The sequence below is a fragment of the Talpa occidentalis genome, unplaced genomic scaffold, assembly GCF_014898055.3.
Source record: "Talpa occidentalis isolate TD23 unplaced genomic scaffold, MPIMG_talOcc4v2.1 talOcc4.7, whole genome shotgun sequence".
NCBI classification, from domain to species: Eukaryota; Metazoa; Chordata; class Mammalia; order Eulipotyphla; family Talpidae; genus Talpa; species Talpa occidentalis.
In genome coordinates, this window is record NW_023605083.1 from 14,565,854 (window position 1) to 14,579,667 (window position 13,814).

Here is a 13,814-nt window from a genome sequence, read left to right on the forward strand (position 1 = left end):
TTATTTTGAAAGTATAGGATCCCCCTTTTCATTGCTACCACAGCACTCCCACCACCAGAGCACCATAGTCCACCCACTACCATAGCCCACTGTTTTTAGCACTGTATTATTAAGGCATTATGATGTGGGTGCTTGACATTGCTTTCCCAACCTAATAAGGAGCTGGTGTTGTCTAGAGGTCTCTTCACGGATGAGGTCCTTTAGGATAAGATGCAGTTACTACTCTGGCTAATCCCAGGATTCCAGCTTGGTCAGTTCTGCAGATTTATAGTCCTCTCTTCCCTGAGGGGAGAGGGAAGCCACTTCCCACAAAAAAGACTGGTAAACATGGGTTTCTCTTTAAGCAGAACAGTGTTAATATTTGTTAATAAGGAAAGTGGCAATGTCAATGTTTTGAAAATGACGTTTGCCCACTGACACATAAATGGTATAACTGGTAACATCTATGTTCTCCAAATGTTTTGCTGTGCTGACATTCCTTGCCGCTTTAACATTGGTGCTTGTCATGATTTTCTTACAGGGTTTTCATATAGCACCTAGATTTAATAGGAGGCTGTGACTTGGAGAAAGTATGTTTGAGTGGCCAACTTCATATAAGAGGTTTAAAGGTAAAGGAGAGGTGACAGTGTATGTGCAGTTCTGGGCACAGCTGGACGGAACTTTAGGTTTCTTTCTCTTCTCCAAAGCAATGAACCATGCTAGAGCACTTTTTCTAAAGTTCAAGTGCATTAAAAATCTGTTCACAGCTTCTGTTATGCAAACACTGCCTGGCATATAAGGCCTTACTTAGGATCTTACTTAGTACAGCTTTCACTTTGGTATGCATCAAATTAGTTGGGTTGGGCAGTGGGTGGCTTATAAAATACACATTCCTAGATTCCACCAAGAGGGAGTCTTACTCAGTAGGTCTGAGGTAGTTTCCAGAAGTTTGCATTCCTCGCACAGCCTTTAACATCAGCCATGCTAGTGTAGTTCCCCTTCCCTGCCCTCTTTCTCAAAAGATTGGCCTCTCCCACTTTTCAGCTTTTTCACATGCCATTCCCTTACCTGGTGAATTCCTCTTCATCATTTAAGATCTCCTGGTGGTACCTCTTCTCCTTTGGCCTTTCTAGTTACTTCCTTCTTTCATCTCTTCCAGGAGCTCAGTAACTATTTAGCATTCATTGCTCCCTCGAAAGAGAAATATTTCCCCTAGCACATGCTAGAACCCCCAGCAGGATGGGGCATTGGTGCCTGTGGTTCCAAAAGGAAAAGGTGGCCCTTGGCCCTTCTCCTTCGTAGAAAGCAATAAAGGAACACCCTTGAGTGCTTTCCAGCAATGTGATATTTTTAACCTCTCAGTCAGGAAGAAGACATTACCTGTGTACTCTATTAGCATTATCTCAATATACTTAAAAAAAATAGGCTTATTGAGATACAATTTGCATAGCACAGAATTCACTCCTTTTAAGTGTATATTTCAGTGACTTAATAAATTTACATAGTTGTGCAACCATCATTACATCCAATTAAAGACATTTCCATCATCCTGTAAAGATTTCTTGTGCCCATTTGCTCTTATTTCAATATACTTTTTATACTTCAAATAATTGAGTAATTAAAAATCACCAGGAAAAAATAAAAATGTCAAGATAGAAATAAAAATCAGCAGCCATTATATATGATGGGGAGAGAGTAACAGTGTTAAGCATCAGAAAGTAAGACTGGAGAGCAGAGTGCATTGGGTCAGTGCTTGATGTTGACTTCTTCACCCGTCCGCTGTGACCGGGTCGGAGAGCAGGTGGAGGACTGTGTGAATGACCCCAGGAGGAATGAATAATTTGTCCATTTGCAAGAAAGTGGAAAATATACAGTTTATATGGATGATTATTTTTCCTGATTTTCTAGTTCATTCCAAACACAGATGTTATTTGTCCAACATTTTTGGCTTCTGGATGGGAAGATGAACAAGCAAATTACATTTCTAACTACCACCACTGGAATGAAAAGATTGTCTTCTTAGCTTAAGTACCAAGTAAGACAAAGGTCAAATAGTCTCCTTTCAGGCACCCCTGAATTTCAGATTTGTTGTGTCTCTTCCTAGGAAGGCATGTGTTGAGAAGAAAGAACATGGGTGGACTTGCACTTTAGCAGCTGTGGGTTGGGTTCTGCAGTTTGTTCACAATGTGATCTAGGGCAAACTCGCCACCTGGCCTCCATTAGATTTCTTGAACATTCATCCAACTCCTCATCAGTCCATGGGAATCTTAATGCCCACCTCAGAAAGTTGCTAGTGGCTAGGCCTGGTGCTTCACCCTGTTTCTCCTATACTGTAAATGCTTAGTTGCAGCCATTAATTGGAATAGCAACTCTGTATAGACTTTGTTTTTTATAGTGCAGGGAAGAATAATTGTAAGATTGTTTCTAATATTGCAAGTAGCCATATTGAATATCTTCATATTCAATATTCACAAGGGTAAGGCACCTGGAGCCATGCCTACTGTGGGGCTAGATGAAATAACACATGCAATCTAGTTGGAAAATAAGGAATGTTCGCAAAGTGAGGATGATCATAATTTATTCATACGCTTAATGCTTTTGGAAGCCTGAGTTCACATTTCTCACAATTTGCTTATTTAGTAGTAATGACATGCATATGGTGGTATTTCTCACAGCCTTTCAGAAGAGAAAACATTGAGATCCATGGAATTCTTTCCCATGACATAAAGCAATCTCAGTCTGATTTCAAAAATAGTTGAAATGACTTTACTAAGGTGTGAGACTCCACAAATGAGTCACATCAGTACTTATATTTAAAATTTAAAAAGTAAAGCTGTTAAATTAGCATATTTTTTCCTTCTAAAGATTCAGCTGCTTCTACCTCCATTTGTGGTTTGTACAGGAGGCCATTACATTTTAACTTAGATAAGTTTACAGTTCTGTCTAGGTCAGAACTTTGGGGCTGCGTGCCTAGAGGTGCAGGTTTCTCATGGCAACAGATTAGGCTTCACAGATTAGCACATGTGACATGCTTAAATGAACTTTTATCTCTTTTGTAAAGACCACCGTGCATTCCATTTCAACTGTGGCAATTTGAAGAAAATTGCCCTTTCTCTAATAGTTGCAGGCACAAACTCAGGCTTTAGTAAACAATCCAAAAGAGCATTGCTCAGCCAGAAAAGCTGTCCCCATCCCTCGTCCTTGATTTTCTTCTCTTTTCCCTTCAACTTGACCTACCTTTTTTCTACATATCTGTCATTGGCTGGTCCTGCCCAGTCTTCTGGCAAAAAACGGTGCCATACTGCATACCAACCTCTTCCCTTTCTCCATTATCACCATCGCTCCGTCCACACCAGTCTTCTCTGGGAGATAACAGTAACCTCTGGGAGATAGCATCCTAACTGCTTCCTCTCTGCCTTCTGTAATTCACTTTCCACTCTGCAGTCCAAGGGCTCATTTACAAACATTGATCACATGTTACTCCCTTGCTCAAAACCTTCTAGTGGTTTTCCATAACATTTAGAATAAAATCCACATCCTTCCTGTGGTCTTTGTCGTCTGCTTTTGCCTTCATCCTCTAGTTCACTTCCTGATATTTCTCCCCTTGCTCGTCAGCCTAGTTTCCTTTAGATTTCTTGAACATACTGAGTTCTTTTCCACCATAGTGCTCTTGCCTGGGCTTTTCCCCAGGCTGGCCGACTTTAACCGTCCTTCACATGACTAGCTCCCTATCAGCTTTCTGTCCTCGAATTAAAGATCAGATTCCAAATGTGGCTTTCCTTGGGTTCCGTCTTCAAAGCAGCCTTTCTCTTTATTACATATCCTGTTTATTTCCTCTTAGATATGATCACCATCTGTATTATCTTGTTTATTTTCTTCTCTGTCATCTGTCTCATTCTGACAGGTTTCAGTACAGGAAACAGAAACTGTGGTAGGTAGTTTAAGTAATAAGAGTTGAAAAAGGGAATTAGGTGTTTACAAAAGGCACAGGGGTGGGAAGGGAAACTGAAGAAGTGGTTCTAGGCTGGACTCCAGAAATGACCCTCAGTTCCAGGGGAGGTGTTCATATTCTGTGGCCAATAATTCTGGAGCTAAGAGTTTTCAGCATTTTTGCAGCAGTGATTCAGGGATCTGGAAGCTGTAATTGAGAAACTTCTGCTGCCACTGCCTTTTATACTCCGGAAGTTGGGGAATGGGTGTTGGAACACTGCTGTTAAGACAGCTGCAGTTTTCTCTTGCTTGCTTGACAGCGGGAAAAAATCAGAAAGGGAAAAATGATTTCTGTCTTCCGGATCTTGCTTATGTATATCTTAATGGATATAAATAATTTTCTTGCAATTAATTCACTTCCTTTACAGCCACAAATATACAATGCTCTCAGGAGCTCCTGAGTCTGAATTGTACTAAAGTTCCTCAAGTTTCTGTTTTGACTGACTTCAACTCTATTTGAGTGACTCTTTTCTTTTGCTGCTTCTAAGCTTTTTAATTTTGGCACTTCTTTATTTTCAGATTGGCAGCATATTTTTGCCTGTTTTCACTATAGCTGGCTCTTTCTCTTAATTAAAAAGAAACGATATAAAAAACTGAGTTTAAGATGTGTGCACTATTATTCTCATGTAAATGTCAACAGTCCTTTAATTTCCTCTCCAAGTATTTAGAGCAATCAGTAAACAGCACAGCTTAGAATTAATAATGAAACTGACCTTTAGATGGCAGCAAATCAGGTAGACCCTTATTCTCATTTTAATAAAGCCCATTTTGTGATATACAATGGTGCATTAAGTATTTCAGCCAGTGGCTACATACCTCAGTTTTCATTAAGAGTTGGACAAATGGTTGCGTCATTGCTGAAATTTAGATCTGCTTCAACCGTGTATAATCTTGGCAAAACTGGAGTTTAATATAAGCAAGTCCAAGGCATTATAATTTACTCAGAGGGGTAAATAGAAACTTAAAAGTTACCTAGACAAAAATTGGGATGGTACAAACTTGGAAAAAAATTTAGAACAGTAATGTATTATATAGACTTTTTTGAATAATAGGAATCCTTGAGACCATGTTGATGATAACTAGATAGAAAAATGGGGGAAACTGAAGGACTTTTGCTTTCAGTAGAATATGCCAAGACTGATAAAAGTAGAGGGAATGCTAGAGGTATCAAACTAGTTTTTAGCTATCTTAGTAAAGGTTGAGTTGGGTGGGTAGCCATCACCATAGGTGCGACTAGAGGCACATTTGGGTGAAAAGCATATTTATCTGTTTTTACTTTGTCTCACCAGAGTCCTTATTTGTTGTAAGACAAATATAGTAACTAGACAGTGGAGAAATCAGACAACACTTTGGCCAGGTGATCAAAATTAATGTCACCAAGGAGAGCAGATGAACATCTGTGCCTCCAGATATAAATGACCTGACAAGGACACATTGTCCCTTCTGGAGCAGTCTAACCTGAATCTAATCCTGAGGAAACATCAGAGAGACTTTAAATCAGGAATGTTCTATTTTTAAAAAAAGGAGGCGAGAGCCGTACTCTCCAAAAATGTCAGTGTCATAAAAAACAAATACTGTGAAAATATTTCAGAACAAAGGAGGTTTAGGAGTCATTATAGCTAAATGAAAACATTGACCCTAGGCTAGACCCTGTACTATAAGGGGGAAATGTTATACAAAGAAATTGTTGGGTCAACAGACAACATCAGGATATGGAGTACTTGGAAGTGGTTAGGTGATGTCTAATATATAATTCAAGATAATAATTATATGATCTTTTATACTAATCCCTCTGGCAGGGATTTATGCTACTTTCTGCTAGTTTTGAATGTTTCCATATTTGATTGTTCTCTTGTTAGAAACAAAATGCCAACCTTTCACTTATGATGGAATTTATTGTTAATTTGTTTTATCGTATAGTTTATTTCTCAACGTAATATAAATGTGTAGGTAGGCATTTAACGTCTCCCTGAAATTTTCTTAGGAAATTTTGGTGGGAGTAGAGGAGAATTTAGTCTTGACAGAAATGAGAGTATGATAGTCTTAAGATTTTCTTACTTTGTCCCAAAAGAACAGAATTCAGTTCTCAGCTTCTCTGCTTTGCAAGCACCTATAATTCTCATGAGGGTAGATACCTTGGGAGGCAAAATACTCTCTGAGTGGTGCAATATCTGGACATTGAACTTTCCCCTGCAGTAGCAGTGAAAGTAGTAATTTAATGAGAATTAATATGATTGGGTACTTACTATGGACCAGATATCATGCCAAAAACCTACTTATATCTTATTTAATTCTTCCAGTCTTACAAGTTTGGTATCATTATTCCCATTTTACAATGACGAATATAAGTCTTAAGGAAACTAAATAACTTTCCCAAGGCAAAGTAGTCATGCAGCTGATGGTGGGACTCTCACCCATGTTCTTGGCATTATTTCCCCTTGAGTTTAAAGCTTAAAGACTGGAATTTTTGGTAAATAATTTCAACTGTTTTATATATTGTTCATACCTGTTTCTCACCCTGTCTTTAAAACAACCAAAGGGTAGAGAAGGAAATTTGATGTTTTATCCATTTGTGCGCAGTTAGGCAAACTTTTTCTGTAAATGGTCAGGTAGTGATATTTTTGACTTTGTATATGATGTCCAAGTTGCAGCTACTCAACTCTGTGGTTGTAATAGGAATAAGTAAATGGTGGAGTGTGACGGTGTTCCAGCAAAACTTTATTTGCAAAACCAGTCAATAGACTAGACTGGGCGTATGGGTTTGTTGATCTCTGTTAAGGTGGACTCATCTATTTGGGGGCAGTGGGACATGTTAGCCAGGGGGAGGCTGAGCCAGGATTCTTAGTGCCAACTGCTCTGCCCTCTGCACTCTCCCACCTTTTCCAGGCTCTAGTACATAGTTCCATTCCCCAGTGCTTTTAGAGATTTGTGTCCTAACAATAATATCAGAGTAACTCTTGTATTGTATTGGACGAGATTGAGTGTGTTCAGGGTGCTATGACCATAGACTTGTTTTGTATTGGATGCTTTGTTTTTTGTGCTTCATGAATATATCAGTTAATCTGTGGACAACTCAGTGAGAGAGGAAACTGAGGCACAAACAAGGAAAATAGCATGACCAAGATCACAAACTGTGAGAGGTAAAAACTAGATTTGAACCCAGGCAGGCTGATTCTAAGCACGTGAGCTCAAGTCCTTTTGCCCTGTATCTCTGGCATCAGGGGCTTTTTGGTTTGTGGTCACCTTTGAAACCTTATTCTTCAGGAATTGCCTTTTCTAAGCACTCATATTAAATAACGTGATTCTGTGATCTTTTAAAAAGACTATACTTTGGAGTAGAACTGCCAATGGGAATGCTAACTGCCATTTTTCTTTTATAGCTAGAAAGTTTGAGGGTTGAGCAAGATGAAGCAAGAAGTTTCTTCTTGCTCATCTTTAGGATGTATTGAAGACTTTTGGCTGTTAAGCCATTTAATGGCCAAAAAGATTGTTTATCAGAGTCATGTCAATGCTGTGCTGGGTGCATTGAGTACATTACTTCAGTTATGCCTCACAGCAGTGCTGTAAACTAAGTGGTATTATTCCTATTGCACAAGTGGAAACATGGCAGCTCAGTTATGGAATGTTGGATAAGTTAATTTCTTTTATGGTCCTTTAGAAGATAAAATGTGTTAATGCATGCTAAGGATTTAGAGCAGTGTTTGCCACTTATGGTGTTAGTTATTATTATCATCAAACATAATAATTTGTAGTAATAGTGGAAGTGAAAAGCTCACTTTTTGTGATTGTGAATTAGAAATAAGCATCTAGCAGCTGTTCTCCGGCCCGCCTGTGACTATCAGGTGTGTCTCTTCACCAGCCGTCTCTCTTTGTAAAGCAGCAGAGGCAGCTCCTGCCAAGACTGCTGGCCTGTGACCGTGCAGTCCTTTCTTTTAGCAAACCTGTCCCTTTCAGGGGCAGCTCTTTCTGTCTCCTTGTGTCTGTGCAAGCATCCTTTACTTCCCTTCCCTTTTCATAATAAGCCTGCCCTTTTGAATATTATATGTATATGCATCTAAATGTCCAATATAGTACCTTGGTGTTACTAAGTGGGATTTAGGATTATTTATTCATAGGGAGAAATGATATGTTTTGTTCATTTTAATTTTAAAATGCCTAGTGAGAGTTTCAGAATTAAACAATTAAAAATGTTAAAACACAAGTCTTTTGGTTCTGTTTGTTGCTGCTTGCTTGTTAGTGTAAAATTATTCCCAAGCAAAATTGGGGTGCCCTAGGTATTCCTGTGTTTACTCTAGGTTTGATGGGAGGGAGGCTGGGCACTAGTGGATAGGGTGCTTGACATGTAAGTGATTGCCAAGCCTTATTTCACAGCCATAAAAATAGCTGAGGAATATGTACAGAAAAGTAAGTTGCTCATTTATATGAAACAAATTCAACAATACACAATTAAAAATATTATATTTTACCTGTTTATTGCACACCATACATCACTGTACATATTTTATGCTTGTACATACCTTTTCCTCTGTGATGTTATATACAAAACCATGTGCACTTTATTACAATAGCAATTTAAAGTATTTGCTCAATGTTAATTTTGACTGCATGGTTTTCCAGTTAAGTATTGACCTTAGATCTTAACCTCTGCCTTAAGCTGCCATTAAACTCTATAATGAAAATCAGAAAGGGAAAGACTTTTCCCCTTTGTAAAGTTAACTGTTTCGTTTTTTAAAAACATGCTAATTAATCCAATTCAGTTTTTTTTTTTTTTTTTTTTTGTGAGAGTGACATCTGGTGGTTGGTTTCTTTTTAGTTCTCATAGTTTCTCTTTGCTTGGCTCGAAGCTGTTGGAAATTCTAGAATCATTGTGCGAACTGCTTTACTTGATACTTAACACACTAGCTAGCTCTCCAGGATCAAGTTAGTGGCCGTGATACGGCTCAAACTTTGAAAAGCCCAACGTTCCACTTGGATACAGTCCCTCTGCACACCTGTCTTTTCTGAGGGATTTTATTTTAGCATGCCTTATTGGGGAGGATTTCTGTTTAATTCAGAGAATTTAGGATTTTGAGTAAGGGACAGTATGTAGGCAGTTTCTCTGCTTTGCTGATGAGGAAGTTGGAGCCTTGAGAGGTCGCGTGTATTGGCAGGGTTACGCTCTGCTGGCCAAGGTCACACTGCTCCCCAGTGAGCTGAGGGCCTGGGGTCTGTGCCTGTAAGTTATTCTTATTGTGTTGGGTAATTCACTGAGTAAGAAGGAGTAAGAAGTAGTCTTGTATTAAAGGATAAGAGGAGAAGGCATTTTAAGCTGGGGGTGGTAAAGGCAGTTAACATCTGCTATCTGCTATAGATTTTCCAACTTCATTTCTTTTCTCACTTTGGTTTATAAAAGTCTTGTTGAGTTGTTGGGGAAGCACAGTGAGGGATCTCAGCTCAGTATCCATGGTTTCACTGATTCACCCCATATTTGGGAATTTAGTATCCAATGAAATTGGATTTATGGAGCCTGGTTTTGAGTTGGACCTATTCGATGTGCTGTCTCACTAGCATCTCATAATAGTCCTAAGAGACAGCACTTATTTGTGGTAATATTGGAGAACCTAGCTGGGAAATAGCAATGAGAGAGCTACATTAATGCTCTACTTGGAGACTGTGTGAAATTATTTCTCAAGTGATGAATATTTAAAATTATAATTTCAAAGGCAAAGCATTGTTCTACTGGCAACTGATTTTGTTGTTTGTATTATTAAAACATTTTAAAAATTCTGTTTTTAAATAATGTCTCAAAGTGCCAGTTATTTACTAAATGTGTCCAAAGAAATCACATTTTACAAATCTGTGCAGGTTTGGAAGATGAACTCTGTCATGTTCTTTTACTGTTTTGATCTATGTTTGAGAATTGTGTTTATAGTCTGGCTTTTTTAAACTTTGGCAAGGTCAGATTTTGTTCACTGCACAGGTCAGTTTGGGGACTTGAAGTGTGAGTGGTCTCTGGTACATGGGTCCAAATCGCTTTCTTTCTCTTTGATAAAGAGCTCTGTGGGCCAGTTAAGTTCTCAGAGAGCTTGCATTGATGATAATCCTTTAAGAGGAGGATTGATGTTTGCACCCCTCAACTCCAGTAATGGGGATGTTGAAGCTGAGTTTTACATGTGACTTCAGAGGGGTTCAGGGCATTGATGGTCCCTCATAAAATAAGAAATTAAGGGGCCACCCTGGTGGCGCAAGGGGTTAAGACACAACCTATGAAGCTGTCCACAGCCACTGCAGCACAAGTTTGATCCCCAGCCAGGGAGTTACCTACATGGCGCAGCAGACCTCTCCTGTCTCGCCCACTGCTCCCCTTAGCAGTGTATTTCATTCAATCTGCCTATTCTGTTCCCCACTCTGTCTCTGGTGAATCCTTTCACCCCCCACACCTCTTGCCTGTACTCCAGTTCTTGTATGCATAAATAAATAAATCTTTAAAAAAATAAGAAATTAAGGAAAAAAGAGCACTGCATATATGATGGCACTGGTGGGAGCCCTTGTGATCCATTGGAGAATATAAATGCTTCAGTAGGGCATGGGCAACTTCTTGAGCTTGACAAATAGGTTATGGAGAAATGGATGGCAGTATGGGTAGAATGAAAAACTATTCCTTGCAGGTGAACTCAGGGCTCCCCTATTGAAAAAAAAAAGTGATTTGTCCAATATTTCATCTAACACACACTTTATGCACACATAATAAAGATGCCTTTTAAATGAGTTAATCCTTAGAAAAATCAATGCTTTATTGAAGTTATAGGATGATGTCACTTACATTAATCATATTTTTTATATCAATCATATTTCTCACATGACTCCTTTAGCAATGTGTCCTCTTTTTCATGTGAAATGATTTACATTCAGTGTTTAAGGAATTCTCCAGAAATGCCGTAGTGATAATGATAAAGTGTGACAATTAATGTCAGTCCTGGACGTCTTGATTCCCCAGGTGTGAATGCCATGGGCAGGAAGGTTGGCCGTCCTTAGCACCGCAACACCCATGGCTCTTAATCCCTGCCTGAATCATGTGAGATGCTGAATTTATCTTCCCGGGAATGATCCAGATGTGCCCCAGAGCCAGGTGTAGAATCTGTGACTTATCAGCGTTCTCAGCAGCTCTACTCTTTGAGTTCATGGTACCAGACACACAGCTTCATTGGTCAATGGGATGGACTGTTGGGTGAAAGCTCCAGTGGGGAAGGTTGGATACTGTGGAGTGGGGAGTGGGTCTCATTGAAGAGGAAGGTGTCTGCCGAGCCCCAGCAAGCCTATCATCCCTTCCTAGAGAACAGCAGTTCAATAAGAACATGACCCCATCTTTATTGTTAAGGTTTTGGTATATTTCCTATCATTTTCATGCAGTTCTTAAAACATAGCTGAGACTATCTTTTTGCTGTTCCTTTTTTGCTTAAAATAATTATTTTCCTTCTATAGATTTTATAAACTTAAAAAAAATTATATTCCCCATATTAATAAAAACTGGATAAATGTCACTCTAAATGATTGAATCACATGTGCCAAATTGCTTGGCCATTCCTCACAACTGGGCCTTTAGATTACTTGTAATGTTTTGCTATTTAAGAAAAATTTAGTTCCCCCAAAATTAAAAATGGAATCACTATATGATTCAGCAATTTCACTTCTGGATATATGCCCAAAAGCACTGAAAGAAGGGGCTTGAACAGGTATTTGTACACCCATATAATAGCTGTGTTATACACAATAGTCAAAGGTAGAAACAACCCAAGTTGTTGGGTTAAACAACATTTTGTTGGACAAACAAAATGAGGTATATACATAAAATGGAGTATTATTAAAAAAAAAAAAAAAAAAGAACATGGCAGCATCAGCTCACAGACCCATGTGACAGAGGAGAAAAGAAGGGGGGGGAGGAGAGGAGGGTGGGGCAGGAGAGGGGAGGGGGATGGGGGAGGGGGAGAGAATAGGAAGGGGACGGAAGAGGAGGTAAATGGAGTGAGGATGAGCCCCTTGTGAAGTGATTTCACTTTTTTTTTTTGCATTTGTGGTCCCTAGTTTTAATTTTTATCGTGTCCCTTTCTACTTCTTCCGTTTTGGAATAATATTTTCCACATACTCCTATTCACACTGCAAAGTGATTAAAATCAAGAGGGGGAGACCTGAAAAGTTTGTAAACCTATTTGTCCCTCTGGAAATTAATACAGAGTATCTAAATTACTGCTGTTAATAGCATATTTGCTATTTTTATTCTTTGCCTGTCCCCCCTCACCCTTCACCCTACCCCCCCAGGATAAAAAGAATGTAAACTTTTTAACCATTAGTATCTTCATTTAAGATTTTTAAATAAACATTTGTCAAAATAACTTTTTTTTTTTTTTGCTTAAATATACTTAGATGCATTTTTGCTACTCAGATTATGACACAGTTATAGGATGAAAATTGTTTAGAAAGGTCCTAGTAGTTGATGTAGCACCCCTAGCTCCTTTTTTCACTTTTGTATCCATTTCTGTGACCAGGGTCTTCCATCCATCCAGCAGGCTCTGGATTGCTAGCTTTGCATCTGGACGGTCCTCAAGGGAATCTTTCACCTAACAGGGTTAACCCATTTGCTGAACCGCAAAATGAAACCACTCAACATAAAGACCTTCCATCTCAAGATAAGGGTACTCAGCCGGCCAGTCAGCCAACAATTATTTGCTAAGAGCCTATGAAGTGCAGAATACCAGGCTGAGGTATAAAGTACATTCAGAAGGAGTGTGATGGCCCTTGACTCCAGCCAATGAGTCAAGATAGGCTTTTGAAAAAGTCAGGTACCACTTTGAGGCAATACATGAGAAAGAGCTAGGTGCGGCTCAGTTAAATGTCTTATATTGCCCCCAGTGCAGTAGTCCTTCCGGGTTGGCCTGGCATGGGCACTCAGGAGGCAAAGGCAGCTCCTTCCAGGAAGGAAATGAACACTGATGCTTTCCTCTGGAGCATATTACACTTGTCCAACAGCATGAGATTTCCTGCCATACTTTCCTTAAACTGGAAGCACTCCGAATGCTTCTTTGACTGTATTTGTTTCAACTGGAGTCCACATGGTGAGCCTACACACTATAAGGTGGTTTATAGGAATCCACTTGTTGTAATCATTGGGGAAATGAAAACTGACACTGGCGAGGCACTGGGGAGCTTGATGGTAAGTGTGGTGTAGTAGAGACCATAGGTAGGAAAATCTAGTTATTCTGTACATAGGGGTACTTGGTCCTGGATGGGAGGCTGTTAACCAGCACTTTGTTCTAGATCAAGTGTCCAATCCAGGGGTCCTGACGGAAATTCCACAGAGAAAAGCTTTCTGAGCAGCAGTAGGAAAGGGATAGACTTTGAGTGGTGTCAGGAAAAAGACTAATTATAATAAAGTAAAAGTCAAAATTAACAAGCAACTATAAACCAGAGACACACTACGGGGGAGGGGAGGAGGGAGTAGGATCAAAAAAGGGGGGTCGAAAGTGTACGGGAACTATAACCAAAATGAAAGGGCATACGTTGTGCAAAAATGAAAAATGATGTAAAAAATATATAAAATTTAAAAAAAGACAGAAGGAAAAGGAAAAGCCCTGGGTCCTTGGATATATGGCACAGGAGTCTCCTTTAACTTCTAACATTTCACCCCCAGCTGGAGCCCACACTAGTTTTCCCAAAGAGCTGGGAAACTATTTGCAGGTACACCTGGGGAGAATGTATTGTCACTATTAATATCGAATTATAATTTCCCAAAATGAGAGGTGTGACTTTCATAAAAACATAAAATGATCATGTCAGCATTTTATTTAGCTCATCAAGGAGGAAACTAGTGA

At 39.3% G+C, this 13,814-nt stretch overlaps 1 protein-coding gene across 1 annotated transcript in view; it reads left to right on the top strand.

Moving 5' to 3' along the window:
- The window catches only part of TTC39B (tetratricopeptide repeat domain 39B), a 113,489-nt gene that overhangs the window by 10,400 nt on the left and 89,275 nt on the right, over nucleotides 1-13,814 (top strand). The gene's annotated exons all lie outside the window — the stretch shown is intronic.